A 15,632-nucleotide genomic window follows, 5' to 3' on the forward strand; every position below is an offset into this window, starting at 1 on the left:
TAGACATTGTTGATGTATTTATTGCCTGTGTATATTGTATCTAGTTATTGTACTTAGTGTATTTATTGCCTGTATATATTTATATAGTTATTGAATTTATTGTATGTAGTTTTTCTTATATTAGTTATAACACTTTTTTACTTTAGACCAAAAAAAAAGGCGGGGGGGAATGTGATATTTTATTGTGCTCTAACAAAGCTTGCCTGAAAATCAGAAGGAGGAGCTAGCCATTAGTTAACTATAGAGGTCTGGAGGTCTGTACAGACAGAAAGAAAGTTATAGAGCTGGGTGAATAGAGAGTGTGATAAGGTGGGGTGAGAGAGGTACTTACTCTCTTTTGGTGGAGTATTTCATAGGGTTAATAAGTATTGGCTGGGGCTGGAGAGATGACTCAGGAGTGAAGAACAGTGACTGCTCTTCCAGAGGACTCAGGTTCAATTCCCCACACCCACATGGCACCTCACAACTGTCTGTAACTCTAGTTCCAGGGTGCCTTTGCACAGACACACACAGGCAAAACACCAATGTACATAAAATAAGTAGAAAGAAAGAGCTGGGCGGTGGTGGTGCACATCTTTAATCCCAGCACCCAGGAGGCAGAGGCAGACAGATCTCTGTGAGTTCGAGGCCAGCCTGAGCACTCGGGAGGCAGAGGCAGGCGGATCTCTGTGACTTCCAGGCCAGCGTGGTCTGCAAAGCGATTTCCAGGAAAGGCGCAAAGCTACACACAGAAACACTGGAAAAAATCGAAGGAAGGAAGGAAGGAAGGAAGGAAGGAAGGAAGGAAGGAAGGAAGGAAGGAAGGAAGATAGATGATAGATAGATAGATAGATAGATAGATAGATAGATAGATAGATTGGCTTCCTACTCTGTACCTCTGATTTTTCAGCTTTTGCCCCAGTATCTGACTCTGGGTGATTACTTGCAGCTTCAAGTGACCATGTTCAGGACTGACTGTGAACATGCCTCTCTGTCCTTAACCAGACAGCTGGTAGAGGCAGCCTGTTGGTGGAAGACAAAGCCTTCTAAGCCTTTGTCTCAGTACAGAAAATAAAAAGGAAGCCAGAAGTTGGCCATTTGTATTACTTATCAGTTCCCCTCTATGTATCTGCCTCTCAGGGAAGACTGTGTAATTCCTTTTCCCTCAAATTAATGAGTTTATTGAGGTTAATACAGGAGTATAGGTATGGGATTACTTATAGGAATATGAATAACTCTAATGTGTGACATCACAAAGATTTACGTTAGAATGGGAGACTCATGAAGAATGGAACTCTGAATGTGTCTACATGACTTGTTTGCAGCTGAAGGAGACAGAGAGTCTCATTTCTTCAGTTCTCCTTAGTTACCACCTATTTAACCTTGGGAGCAGAAGGACCTTGTAATCCTGTAAGTTTCAGCTTTCCCAGCCATGGTTTAATTGCTGAGTATTATGAACCTACTGTCTCTTTCCATAGAACTTCCTGAGACTTAAGGAAATAGTCCTACCCAGGGAAGAACACACCAGTTGGATACTCACTATCAAATGGTCAGTCTTGCAAACATATGCAAGCTATACAGAATGATTGGTTTACATTTAGGAAATATAAAAATACACATATATGTATATGCATGTAGCAACAATTAATGAAAATAGAGGTCATAAATTAGAAGCACAGCAAGAAATAGTGTAGTGAGGGCTTGGAAGGATGAAAAAGAAGGGAAAATAATGCAGTTATAATCTCAAAATTGATAGAAAAGTATTTCATAAAAAGGAAAATTGTTAGACAACATTTCATCCTTTCCTTAAAAATGTTAGTTGTTTCTACAAGTTCACATTCTCCCTTAGAGCTCTGCAAAGGCACTGAAGGCAAACACCAGTCCTGAAGTTCCTGATGAATCAACCATTTTATGTTGGACCTCTTCTGTAAGCACAGCCCCGTGCTTTATCATGCCCAGTGAATTGGCTGCAAAGCACTACTTCTCTCATGTATATTTTATCAGGAGAACCCCATCCTTCCTTCATCATCTTCCAGTGTGTGTGTGAGACCTCTGCTTGTGATAACCAAGCATCCCCAATGCTTCCTGTGAGCCAGTCCATCAGGAAATAATTTCTTTCAGGTATCAGTAGATTACATAGCCTGTATTTCAAGGAGGTTTAAGTAAGTGCATGACCTACTTTTCCACTTCTGTTGCACTCAGATTGATCTCATCTGTTCTCATAGCCTACAATCCCATGAGGCAAGCTTTGACAGGATGTTTCATTGATCTTTTGAAAGTCTTTTCTAATTCAAGTAGTTGAGAAACAGAATACTCCCTGACGAAGACAGGCTCTTTTTGCAGGCCATTTTAAGGCTCCCAAAAGAGAGTTCTAGCATGGATTTTCCTTTTCTCTGTATAAAGGGTTGAATCTAAGTGGCATCTTCTGTCACTGTTATTCCCAACAGAGAATTACATTCTAATTGTATACAAGTATACTGAATTTTGGCCTAAGGAATTTTAATGAATACAGCAGTTTCATATATGACCTTGATTTTTTATCTTCCATAAAACTTCTAACTTATGATTGACTCTATTTTCTAGCTTTTTTTTATATCTTTCCATTTCCATTTAGAAAATCCTATGGATTTTACCTCTTAACAAAAATTTATTTAGTCAGAAAACATTTTTTGAACTTCATGGCAGAGAACTAATATACATTGACTCTCTCAACTCATTGAATTCATTATATGTAAATTGCATTTGTCATATAAAGAAACAAACTTAGATGGTGTGTTTGCAAGTTACTAAAGTATAAAGTTGTTAGATGTTGGTTTTGGGCTTGTTTTAAGCACAACTCGCATTTTAAAACAAACATTCTTTTACACAAGATTTTTAGTGTCACAGTGTCAGATATCTAAGGAATGTCACATTTTAGCAAGTGTTGTGGAAGACAGAGATTACAAAGACTTGGGGTGGAGAAATATGGAGAAAGAAACCCACAGAGAAAAGTTTTTATTTGTTATGATGTAATTAATATTTACTAAGGCACTGTACAAACTCAGGGAGGCAAAAGTGGTTATAATATCCTGGATGAATAAGGGAAGAGCAAGAAGAAGGCAAATAGAAGAGGAAGAGTAGTAGTTGTAGAAGATGGATCCAAGGTTGGATGGATGGATAGGGGTAGATAGATGGATGGATTGATAGATAGAGATAGGTGTTGGAAAGTTAGACAGACAGGCAGACAGACAGACAGACAGACAGACAGACAGACAGACTGTGGTGGTAATCTAATTGTACTGAAATGTGATTTTGATTGTATGTTAATAAATAAACTTGTCTGGGGGTCAGAGCTATTAGAGCCATAGACAGAGTGTGGCGGTGGTGGCACATGCCTTTAATCCCATAGATCTCTATGTGTTCAGGGATACAGCCAGCATTGGAGACATATGTCTTTAAGACCTAGGGGGCTGTACATTCAGACAGTGACGAGGCAGTCACGTGTTTGGGTTTACAACCAATGAGAAGGCAGAATGACTGGAAAATCAACTTACAGACAGGAAGTAGCTCTCTTTCGCGAAGCTGGGACAGCAGAAGGAAGGGTGAGATTTTAGCTCTGAGCTCTGACCTCTCGGCTTTCTCTTTTACATTGTTTCTGTGTTTCTTATTTAATAAGACGGTTGGTTACATCTATAGACAGATAGATAGATAGATAGATAGATAGATAGATAGATAGATAGATAGATAGATAGATAGATCCGTATGTACATATGTAGATAGGACAGGAGTATATACAGTTTTTCAGTCTATGCAATACAGTAATTACTGAGTCCACCAAAGAGAGAATGGACTCAGAACATTTGTCCTTTTTTCGATATTGGTCAAAGAACTAGATCTGGGTGAAGAACTCAGAATTTTTTCTTTCAGCATCTATAGCTCTTTGAATCTGGACAATTCTATGACTTCTGTTACCCAGAAATAGCTGTCAAATTTTGATGGTATCACAATTGTATCATAGCAGTCCCACTTTTTCTTTATGCTGATGTGTGAGATGATGTGGGACAAATCCTGGTAATCTGGGGAGACCTGGCATTCTAGTCCCCCAAGAACCTTTTTAAATAAATGCTCTAGGCTTTTTGTAGAACTCTAGAAAAGGAACAAGGAATCCTGGATACAGCAAATGATACAGAGATGTTGTGACAAAACAGGTTAAGTTCTAGAATGATGATATGGATTATTGTGATGGAGAGGCAAGAATTTCTGGTTCAGAAATATGTAACAGGCTAGATACTCTGAAAATTACATTTAGACCACCTTTTTCTCAGAGCTGAGGACCAAGCCCAAGGCCTTGTGCTTACTAGACAAGCACTCTACCACTGAGCTAAATCATCATTGACTAATTTTTAAGCACATATTTTAGAGAAAAATCAAAGGGAAAGGGAGGACTTCAGACTACCAATGCCTGATGCCATCTCATACACTTTTTAGAATGTGGTGGAATGATCGAGTTTGTCTTTGGGGATGTTATTTTTATCAAGACAGCAAACTTAGTAGGGGGTTCCTAGCATTGAGCTCAGCAGCGCAAGGACACCCCATTAAATAACTAGTCTGGAATCCTTTAAGTAAAGTGGAGATGCAGCAAGTTGATGAAATGAAATGTAGAAGTGCCTGCAGCTGAAAGATCAGGATGAGATGGTTCATTCCAGAATGTTAATCAAGAAAAGTCAGAATAAGGAAAATTAAATATAGGAGGAAGTCTGACAATGTGTGAGAAGTCTTTATTTGTTAATGCTTGAGTGATTGGCATTACACATCATCCTTGAAATTTAAAATATAATACAATGGGATCCTTCTTTGAGAAATCATTTCCACACTTGATGTAATATTTTCTATTAAGTTCAACTCTCTGAAATCTTGTAAGAAAAACAAACATTATGGACCATGTTTCTGTTAAAAGAAGTAGAAAAGAATTACTGAAGCAGATTTTGGTTTAGTCCAAGCTCCTTGGTAGGAAGGGTTACTCCTGTGTTATTTTTGAGACTTGTTTTTTCCTAAAAATATCAGCCCAAGTCAAGATTTGAAGTTATATCAGGCCAAAACAAGATGCATTATAACGCCATTTATATTATGCTATGTCCATATTCATTGGTTACTCAGATGAGAGCTTGGATCATATGGTGAGTGGCACATCCTGGCATGCATGTATTGAGGATAGTTCGTATTGTAAATGAAATGTATGTGATCCACACAGTTGGTACTCAGGAGGTCAACTTATATCTGTAGATGAAGTCTGTGAGTCTAAGATTTTCTTTCTTTCCTTCTATCTTTCTTTCTTTCATTCTTTTTTGTTTTTCAAGACAGGGTTTCTCTGTGTAGCTTTGAGCCTTTCCTGGAACTCACTTGGTAGCCAAGGCTGGCCTCGAACTCACAGAGATCCGCCTGCCCCAGCCTCCCAAGTGCTGGGATTAAAGGCGTGCACCACCACTGCCCGGCAAGTCTAAGATTTTCAACAAACATTCTTCTTTGTGTCTTTTTTGAGGCCCTGATTGACTGTAAAATATCAAGTGAAAGCCAGGTCTGGGATCAGAGTGCCTCAAGGTTCCCTCTAACTACCAAATATGTTAATGATGTCCATTTGCTTTCATCTCTAAGGGAGCCATTGTCTCCATTGAGAACATGGTATTTCTGGATCCCTTTTGATTTGAGTTGGATGAAGAAGAAAATATTCTGCCCACACATCCTAAAGTTCAGGGCTTCTGGGTTTAATTCTTGCTCAGTAGGCTGCAGGTCTCCACTGATAGCAGTTTATGGTCAGGCATGTTTCTCTTCTTAGATTGCCTGAACTCCTTTCACATAGGACTTAGTCCTTGGCTACTTGATCAGTGTTTGGTCTAGGAAGAGTTTTCCATTGTGATTGGATCAGGCTCCATTTGAATTGTCTCTTGAAACTGGACTTCTTACCATCAACATTTATTGTGGTCATATATTTCTCATTGGGTTGGCAGGAGCTCCCTTGATTTTAGTGTTTGTGGTTAATCTTCATCAAGGTCTATGGTTGGCCTGTAACATTTCCACTTTTGATTTTGCCTGGTTTGTTCAATGAGCTTTGTATGAGCTCTGAATTCTTCCCAGTCAATATTCGCCCCAGTCCTCCTTCTTCATTGGGTCCTTGGTGTATTCAGATTAAGGACTAGAGCTGGGCATAGATGTTTTCTTGGTTTTCTCTGGTTGTTCTTTCTTTAAGGGGATGGCCTAGTCCCACCTTTCTTCTTAATTGGGTCCCAGGCATATTCATACTTAGGACTGGACTCAGGCCCGCTAATTTTCTTGGTTTTGGCCTGGTCATTAAGGTTATGATATGGCCCACATCTCTTCTTCCTTAGGTCCATATTTCATCAGGGTAAGGATTATAGGCAAACAATTTTTTTTTTGCTTTGTCCTTGGGCTCTTTCATTTAAGAGAATGTCCCAGGTCTTCTTCTCTCCTTGTTTTTTCCTCAGGCTTTTGTCAGGGTAAGTATTAGGCCCCTGTGTTCTCCTTTTCCTGCTTTGCCCTGGCCTCTTTCATTTGAGGGATTAGTCTGGGCCCACTTCCTTTCTTAGTTTTGGCCAAGTCTTCTTCAGGGTCAGAGTTGTGCTGAGACCAACTTCTCATCTTGGTGAGGGCCCTGGCCTCAGTCCAGGTAGAGTTTATACATGGCATTCTCCTTTCCTTTCTTCTAGCAGGTATTTTTCTTCTGAGAGATAGGGTAGGACTCATTCCCCTCTTGGTTGGGCCAGCCTTCTTCATGGTCAAGATTAGGCATGGGCATTCTTTTCTTTTCTTTTTGTTGCATTTAATTTTGTTACTTTTCCTTCTTCTCCATTGCCCTTGGCTCTTCCATTTAATGGACTGGCCCAAGGATACCTCTGTTTTTCCTCTGGGTCAGAGCTTACTCAGCTTCAGGTTTTGGTGCAGGACTCTTTTAGGCCATGGTTTGGCCTTTTCATTCTTAGGTTTGGTCCCTGATTTTCTGGGTGAGTGAATGCCATTGTTAATTTAGGCTTTATTCCTGGTCATCATCGGGTCCATCCTTAGGCCTTGGAATACTCTGTCTTGATGTCTTTTGTTTAATGTTGAATCCTGGTCTACTTTCATTTTAGGTGCTTAGCATGGGCTTTTTCAGGGACCATGTTTGCCTGGGCTACTTTCAGGGTATGGCTCTATCCAGGCAGTTTTTGTGTTAGAATTAAGCCTGGTTACATTGAAATTCTGGGACTGTGTGGTACATTTTTCTCTTTTAGGATTGAAGCAGTGGATACTTTTGAGTCCAGGTTTCTCTGGAGCTAGTTTGTAATTTGTAATTAGCCTTGGATTATGTTCAGCCATTCTGAAAAAAAAATAACATGTGGATATTGATAGAGGACAGTATTTACAGCCCTTCTCTTACATCTCAAGTATATTCTGAGGAACATTGGCTCTTTCCAAGGGAAATGGGCACAGACACCAACACACACAGCACAGACTCCAGAAGAAATGAACTACATATTACAAAAATAGGAAGGTGAAGTAGGGAGGACACAGTGGTGCTTGGGAGACTCCTTGCTGCTGTATTGGTGACTGTGCCCATGGTAAAGAGGCACCATGAGCTCACATGGAAAATTGTTGCTTCTCATTAAAGATACCAAAATACAGTCCCAACAAGGTCCCTGCTGCATTTCCTTTCTTCTGTGATCTACTCCCATGAAGGCATATCACAGGCAGTTAATATAACAGCAAAGGATGTTCCTCCATTGATCTAATGGCTGCCTTGTTAGGCACATGAGGGTTGTGCAGATCTTCATGGGGCCTCTTATGCAGTGTGGGCATGGTGTCCCCTCCTGTATGTCATTCATGCATGCACTATGAGGCTGTTCCTTTGGTCCTTGCTATGGAAACACTTCTCAAAATGTCATTTGTCTTCTACCTTGAAAACCCTTGGAACAATGAACCATGCCTTAGTGATCCCTTTCAAGAAAGCTCCTTGTCATGTCCACTCACTGATGTGCGACCAGGTCTTCCCACAAAGAATGTCTGCAGTGACTTACCAGAAATTGATTCCTGCTCACATTATTATTGTTGTGAATCACAGGCCACTTTAATAGAGTGAGTTGCCAACCTATCAAGGGCACACATGTAACCATGACAATGATTCCTTATGGAAAGTCACAGAGGCCAGGCCTCACTCTGCTCAGGGGAGCACAAAGGTGGTCAAGCTTTGCAGATGTTTTTGGACTGGTAATTTGGGAAGGTGCCCGAAGGCTACAGTTATCATCATTGCTGGGGACAGCTTTCCATCCAATCATCCTCTCCTACTACAGATGTTCACTGCTGAGAAGAGGAAGGTCAATGAGGATGGAGCAGACTCAGGCCATATGTACACAGTTCACATACTGGTCTATCATTTCTAAGACTCAGTTTATCTTTAAGATTCTCTTATCATGAGGCTTGTATTGTTCCATCTTCAGTACCTGGGGCTTGGGGAACAGAGCTGTTTGAAATTTGCCCTCCAGGCTGTCCCTTCACCAACATTAAACACAACTTGAAGTGGGATTGACCAGAAAGCAGAAAGCCATGAGGCTGTCCCTACCTCCTCTCCTCATGGTAGTTGATGACTTCTGAGGCTGTCACTCACTGGGTAGCAGTGTAACAGCAGTTCATCCTGTCCCATTTTGGAAAGTGGAGTCCTGGGACAGGTGCTGACTCTGCCTCAGCTGTTGTCACCTTTTCTAACAAATGCTAGTGGAGATTAGTAGTAGAAGATAATGGACATATCTCACTTTGAGAAAACCGCTTCCCAGTCTCCCATTGTCTTTTGCCTTCATGCCTCTCTACCTCCCTGAAAGTCAAGGTCTCAAGGCTGGTCTCAGATTTCCAGCAATCCTTCTAACTCAGTCTCCTTAGTGTCAGGTTTCCTTTATATTCTTTATTACCATGGATGCTTTTTTTTTAACATGACATTTGAAGGGTAGTGGGAAGGAGGCTTCTTAGAGATCTGAGGAGTTAGTCAAGGTATCACAGTGTTCATTTCCTGTATGGTAGATCTTATTTGAGATAGAAACTTACACTTAAGAATTGTGTCATTCAGCCGGGCGTTGGTGGCGCACGCCTTTAATCCCAGCACTCGGGAGGCAGAGCCAGGCGGATCTCTGTGAGTTCGAGGCCAGCCTGGGCTACCAAGTGAGATCCAGGAAAGGCGCAAAGCTACACAGAGAAACCCTGTCTCGAAAAACCAAAAAAAAAAAAAAAAATTGTGTCATTCAAAGAAACAAAACAAAACTGAATTAACATGTTCTTCTACTGGTCCTCAACCAATAAAATCTCAGTTATAAAAGAAAAACTGTGGGGAATTTCTTCCTGTTATTTCTAAATGAAGTGTAAGCATTGTGCTATCCTCAACCCAAACAGGATTTGGGGAAGGTGGCCTCAATTAAAGCAGCTATCTAATCACAGACCTTGAAGTACTTTTTCTGTGTGCAGCATCAGAATCTAGAAGAAGAGAAGTTATACAGTTGCCCAGCAGGGATGCCTCTTTGCTGTCTCAGCCTGGATGCCTGTGGTAACAGTTACAGTAGGAACACCCCACCTGGAAGTCTTCCAGTCAAAATCATTGTATTTTAGGAACCCAAATTTTTCTGCTTTTCACCAAGTTCTGTTTAACCACTAAGTGTTTTGGGGCTTACTTGATGGTGGTGATTTACTAATCTGTAAGTGCAGTGGAAGAGGAAGGAAAAACTGAAAACTCACATGTACTTGGTGTCAAATGGTATCTAGGGATTTAACACGTGACAAAGATTGTAGATATCCATTTAAGAAAGATCCTGAAACATCTACACATTGTTAGCAACATCTTAGACAACATCATGCTCTAGAAACATGGAAGTTCCATGCACAGAATGCAGCATGATCAAGCATGCCCCACCCAAAAGTAATAGTGCCACTAGCCCATCATAAAGGATCAGGGCACCATCATTGTTGTGCCACAATACACACATGCTTGTTCCTACACAATACCACATACATGTGCCCACATTCATATATTTAAAAACACGTATTTTTCTACATCTTTGCATGCACACACACATACACACATAGAAATCTAATTTGAAATTAAATTTGATGTACAATAAATTGGCATATCAAGAAATTAAAAAAAAACAAATAACCTTTGAGTATTGGTAGGCATGTATATGGTAAGCATCTTTTTTTTTTTTTTTTTTTTGGTTTTTCGAGACAGGGTTTCTCTGTGTAGCTTTGCGCCTTTCCTGGAGCTCACTTGGTAGCCCAGGCTGGCCTCGAACTCACAGAGATCCGCCTGGCTCTGCCTCCCAAGTGCTGGGATTAAAGGCGTGCACCACCACTGCCCGGCTATGGTAAGCATCTTATGTGCAGAACTATGGGTATAGTTATGTGCACCTTTTTGTAAGTATCTATATGGTATAGATAATATGTACAACCATATCTAACTGCATATTCATGTGTATATAAATATAAAAATATACTGAAATCCCAACTCCCAGACAGCAGCAAAGGAGGCAGCAGAACTTTCTGAGTGGCCAACTTGTTGTGTTAGCTCTTTTCTGCCTTCGACTCTGAGTGGCTGTTATGTTTTTTTTGAAAGGCATAACTTTTTAATTCACAACAGGGAAACTGCATTTGCCTTATAAGAAAATATGCAAAACGTACCTTTCAAAAAGCAGAAATATAAGAAATATTCTTTGCTATCAGTATCTAGAAATGAATATCACCATAAGCTTCACAGACTCCTGCAAAAAACTGTCCCAAGTGACACCCAGCAGCCCCAGAACACTCCTTACTTTAGTGTGGGGTACCATCCCAGGCGCAGGTCAGAATGACCCATGGAGCACATGGAGATGGTGAACGGGCATCAGTCCTTCTGTGGAGATCATCTCAAGAGGATTACAGACCCTGCAGGCAGCTAGAGACCTGAACAAGGCTACCAAAGAAAGGGAGTCTTCCAAACACTCCTCTGGTCTCATATCAGGTTTCTGTCCCCAAATTCTACAACGTGTAGGGACAGAGGTGCACATCACCCCAGAACTGATGGACCCTTACTCTAGATTTCATTATGGTCCTGGTCCTTGGAGTGGGCTACAGCCTACATGTTCACCAGAGTTCCTCACAAAATGATGCCTTTATGTATCACCCATATTTCCCAATACCCCTACACTTCCCACCTGGTGGGGGGGGTGCTTCCCTGATACTCAACTCCTGGTGGGCACAGTCATTTCACCCATGCGGCATAACATTGAGCCATGGACTTGCACCATGGCTCAGGGCCAGCACTGTGCCTATTAGAGCATGTAGTAGACCTGAGAGTTTATTCTAGAGTTGATGGAAAGTGGAATGTAATGAAACCTCTGTCAAAATGAAAGCAATAGGAGTCAAGCAGATGAATGGCAAATAGTGAGGGCTTTTGGATCATGTCCTCTCTGTGTGCCTTCATCAGTCTTCAGATATGAGGCTGCACCTTTCCTCCATGGAGAGACATGTGGTGCTTCTGACCTGCTTCAGGAAATTGTCAGGAAGTCCTTTCTAGGTTTTCAGGGGAGATCTGAGTCTTTCCTCACATTAATACATGCACTCAAATAACGTCCTATGTCAAGCCCCATGTTTTGAGACAGCATATTCTGAATACCATCAAGTATGAAATAAAGCCTAAAGTCTGGCTATAATTAATGAAATGTGTTCATATTTGATCCTGAAGTGCAGCATTTATATAAATTTAAAGGTGACCTATGTATATCTTGTTCTGTTCATGTAATTTTGCATCCACTTTCAGTAATTATTGTTTTAAAAGTATCTAGAGATTGAAATATACAAGGTACTTCATTTACCTGGAATATTTTTTCACTAAGTCTTTGAGACATTAGTCTTCTTCTCCCCCCACCCCGACAGGGTTTCTCTGTGTAGCGTTGCGCCTTTCCTTGAACTCACTTGGTAGTCCAGGCTGGCCTCGAACTCACAGAGACCCACCTACCTCTGCCTCCCAAGTGCTGGGATTAAATGCGTGTGCCACCACCGCCCGGCTGAGACATTAGTATTCTAAAACATGCAATAACCACAAAGGCTATTTAACTTCTGAAGTGCCTTGGAAATTTTGACTTTTGTAAGAATGTTATATTGGGATAAGTATGTGATTATTGCTGTAACTGGTTAAATGCTGAAACCTGAACTGTCCACAGGGGCCTGCACAGAACAAATGACCAATAGCCTTAGACCAGGGAAGTGTACAGGCCACACAGGACAGACTCTCAAAGGCACAATGCCAAGAAGAAACATGGCATTTCAATGACTCACCCTGGAATCTTCCTTGGTGCTTTTTCACTGGTTATTTCCAGTGAACTCACTCACCTGCATGGCAGAGTAACTTCACTTTTGCCTTTTCCCATGAATTACTCTGGACAAGCAGTTTCTTCAAGCTAGACACACAGCTTCCATCAAGAATTCTTCCCACTACAGTGAGCTTTTATTAAGAGTGTCATTCATTTGAAACAAAATTCAGCTCAAATTTTTCACAATGCACTTTAATAATAATATTCTCTAACTTTCAGAACCACAAGAAAATCCTCTAAGGCAGAAAGCCACAAGTTGATCATGAAAAGTACCAGGGAAGGGCCACTGAGATGCCCAGTTGGGTGGAAGGAAAGAGCTTACTCCTCCTAATTTTTTCATTGACCTCTATATAAACAGAATGACAGAATGGCATGATGTGTTGTGTATGTTCATTCTCTATCATATGTATGTATGTATTTCCCCCTCTCAAAATAAGTAAATGGATAGATATTATTATTTTAAATTTGATCGGTAGATTTCCATACACTCATCATATAAAATAATTAATTTTTAAAATAATGAAAAAAATCGATGCAGCTCATAACTGTTTGTAACTCCAGTTCTAGAGGAATCAACACCCTCACACAGGCATACATGAAGAAAAAACACCAATGCATGTAAATTAGTGAATAAACAATTAAATTTTTGTATTTGATAGTGGTGTCAGGAGCCCCAGAAGCATCCCAGAGAACTAACTAACCTAGGCTCATAGTGAACCACCAACCAGGTAGCTTGCATGGGACTGACCTAGGCACTCTGCAGATATTTTACAGGTGTATAACTTGGTCTTCTGGTGAGACTCCTAACAGTGGGAGCAGAGCTTGTCTCTAATTTCTGCTTTTGGACCCCATTCCTCCTACTGAATTGCTACATCCAGCCTTAACAGAAGAGGTCATGCCTAGTCCCACCACAACTTGATATAACATGGCAGACAGATATTCACAGGAGGCCTGCCCATTTCTGAAGAGAAAAAAGAGAAGGAGGAATGGATGGAGGTCAGGAAGAGTGGAGCTGGGTGGAGGGTTGAGAGGAGAGATGGAGGTGAAATTTTGATTAGGATATAAAAATAAAAATAAACAAATAAATAAAAACATTCATTACAAAAGAAGGCGGAATATTGATGTTTCTCATATTTAAATTTGAGATATTAAAAAAAGGCCCTCAAGGGACATTGCCACTTACTCTAACTTTATAATGTGCTTGTAGTTGTACAGGGATAGTTAAATCATGCTAGGCATAATTTTGAGCTGGTCTAATACATAATATGTTTGCCTTGTACTTGGAATAATTATATCATGTTTAGGCATTATTATGACCTGGTTATTGTTTTACATTTGGAAATTAATCATGACATAAAAAGATATAATTATGTGTCAAGTTGACATGGGGTGAAGTTGTGATGACTCTTTTTGGTTGTGAAATTGAAATCTGCAATTAAGCAAAACCCAAATATGGAGGGGTATACCTGCAAGGTATTTTTGCTTAATTTGAAGACAGAAGATACACATGTAATCAGATCTTTGCATAAGGAAGACATTCCCTTAATCTAGATATTGATGGAGAAAGAAACACCTTTACCTCAGATGTTTTGAGCCCCAAAACCCCACCTGTAATCAGCCAGGCCTTGTGCTGGAAGCCCATATAAAGAAATGGAAGAAGGGAGCTTTTGCTCTTTAGCTGCTTGGTCTCACCTTGCTAGCAAGTTCATTCCGTCAGTGGTATTGGAGCCAACTTCTTTGGGATTCCAGACTATACTACTGATGGGTGAGACATCAAGTGTAGTGGACTGAGAAACTGCTGGATTCTTGGACTTTGTCATCATAGCCAGCCAATGTTCAAATAGCTGGAGCACAGCTTCTAAGTCATTCTAAAAAATAGCCTTCTGTATATATAGAAATTCATTCAATAAGTTGTTATCCCAATGGAACCATGACCAATGCACCAGCCAGGTAGAGAACTTTTAGAGTAGTTTGGGTCTCACAACAGCCTTATCTCAGTTATAAATCCACATGTTCACATTCCCTTAACCAGTGTTTTAGGTGATGATTTGATGCTGGCTTATTAGGTTTCTATACCTTCTGGGCAAGAAAGTAAAATAACACAAGTCTGATATTTCTCAAACGGAACACACAGTAATCTAATTAAATGAGTAATTATATGAGATGGAGAGATTCTAGTTTAAGTGAGGAATTAAAAACCAGATGTCTTAGCTTCAGTGGGGTAAGACCTGGCACCCCCTCCCACACACACAGGAAGATCAGAGGACAGTAGGTTCTTCTTACCCTTGATGTGACAGCTCCAGTCTGGAGACCGAGGGGATAACTTTCTTTACACATTAAATCTCTGCCTCACTGTCAGTCTCAGGAGTCAGATCTATTCCAGAGGAGCTTCACCAGAGTAAATCAGTCTCTGGAAGAACTTTCTCAATATAATCTGAGATCTGCGTGGTAAAAGAGCAGCTTCAACCACTTCTCTCCTTTTTTAGTTTTGCAAAGAATCACTCTGCACCAGAGACATGTGGCCCCTGATGCAGCCTCCATCCACTCCACCTAGTCATGAGGTTCCTCCCAACATTGCTTATCAGACCATCAAGAGGGATTCCTCATCCTACCTCCGCCCCCAGGAGGGTCTTCTCAATTTTTATTACAACAGACTGGCTTAATAGGTGTTGTCAACCTAGAAGAGATCTAGCAAATCTGTTCTAATCTGACAGTCAGTGACTGGGGCAGGATCCTGAACCTGTGAGAGCCCTGAATGGATGTGTGGCAGCCTAAGACAATTAGCATGCCTGTCCCTACAGTTTTCAATAAACTTCAGTCTTTGGTGGGGAGTGATCCAATCCACCGAATACAGCACACAGGGCTGGGAGGACAAGGGTCTATTACAGGGACTGTGGAGATGGCTCACCCATTAAGAACATTTATTCTTGTCTGAGAAGACTCACAGGACAGACAGCTAACAATCCTTTTTAACTTAAAATGCAGGTGGAATCTGCCCTCACCTGGCCTTTGTGGGAACTGCATGTATGTGGTGGCAAAACACCCATAAGTATAAACAAAAGCGCCACAAAATATCATAAATTGTCTTGCAGGAAATCAGCTCTGCTGTTCACTTATCACTCATGATATATTTCAATCCTTTATACAAGTTTAATGAGCGTTCTCATTTCCTGAGAGGCCTGGAACAATATACTTGTGTTTCCCTTTAATTTGGTCTACATGAAGTTCCCTGAACATGTGTGTACAGTGTACAACATTTTACTGGTAGCTAAATATATGACCTCAAGGATACAATATGTC

The 15,632-nt window shown here is 40.7% G+C and overlaps 1 protein-coding gene and 2 long non-coding RNA genes across 3 annotated transcripts in view; 2 read left to right on the plus strand and 1 right to left on the minus strand.

The window, feature by feature from the left end:
* The window catches only part of LOC143269222 (zinc finger protein 431-like), a 223,037-nt gene that overhangs the window by 109,324 nt on the left and 98,081 nt on the right, over window positions 1-15,632 (minus strand). The gene's annotated exons all lie outside the window — the stretch shown is intronic.
* LOC143269225 (uncharacterized) overlaps window positions 1-15,632 on the plus strand; it is a 115,901-nt gene that overhangs the window by 60,165 nt on the left and 40,104 nt on the right. The window lies entirely within an intron of this gene.
* Window positions 1,256-12,705, plus strand: LOC143269224 (uncharacterized). The gene is made up of 2 exons (XR_013045656.1): window positions 1,256-1,389; window positions 12,552-12,705. It is a non-coding gene; the product is annotated as an uncharacterized LOC143269224 (long non-coding RNA).

The sequence above is a fragment of the Peromyscus maniculatus genome, chromosome 18 (assembly GCF_049852395.1).
Source record: "Peromyscus maniculatus bairdii isolate BWxNUB_F1_BW_parent chromosome 18, HU_Pman_BW_mat_3.1, whole genome shotgun sequence".
In the NCBI taxonomy this organism is placed as follows: domain Eukaryota; kingdom Metazoa; phylum Chordata; class Mammalia; order Rodentia; family Cricetidae; genus Peromyscus; species Peromyscus maniculatus.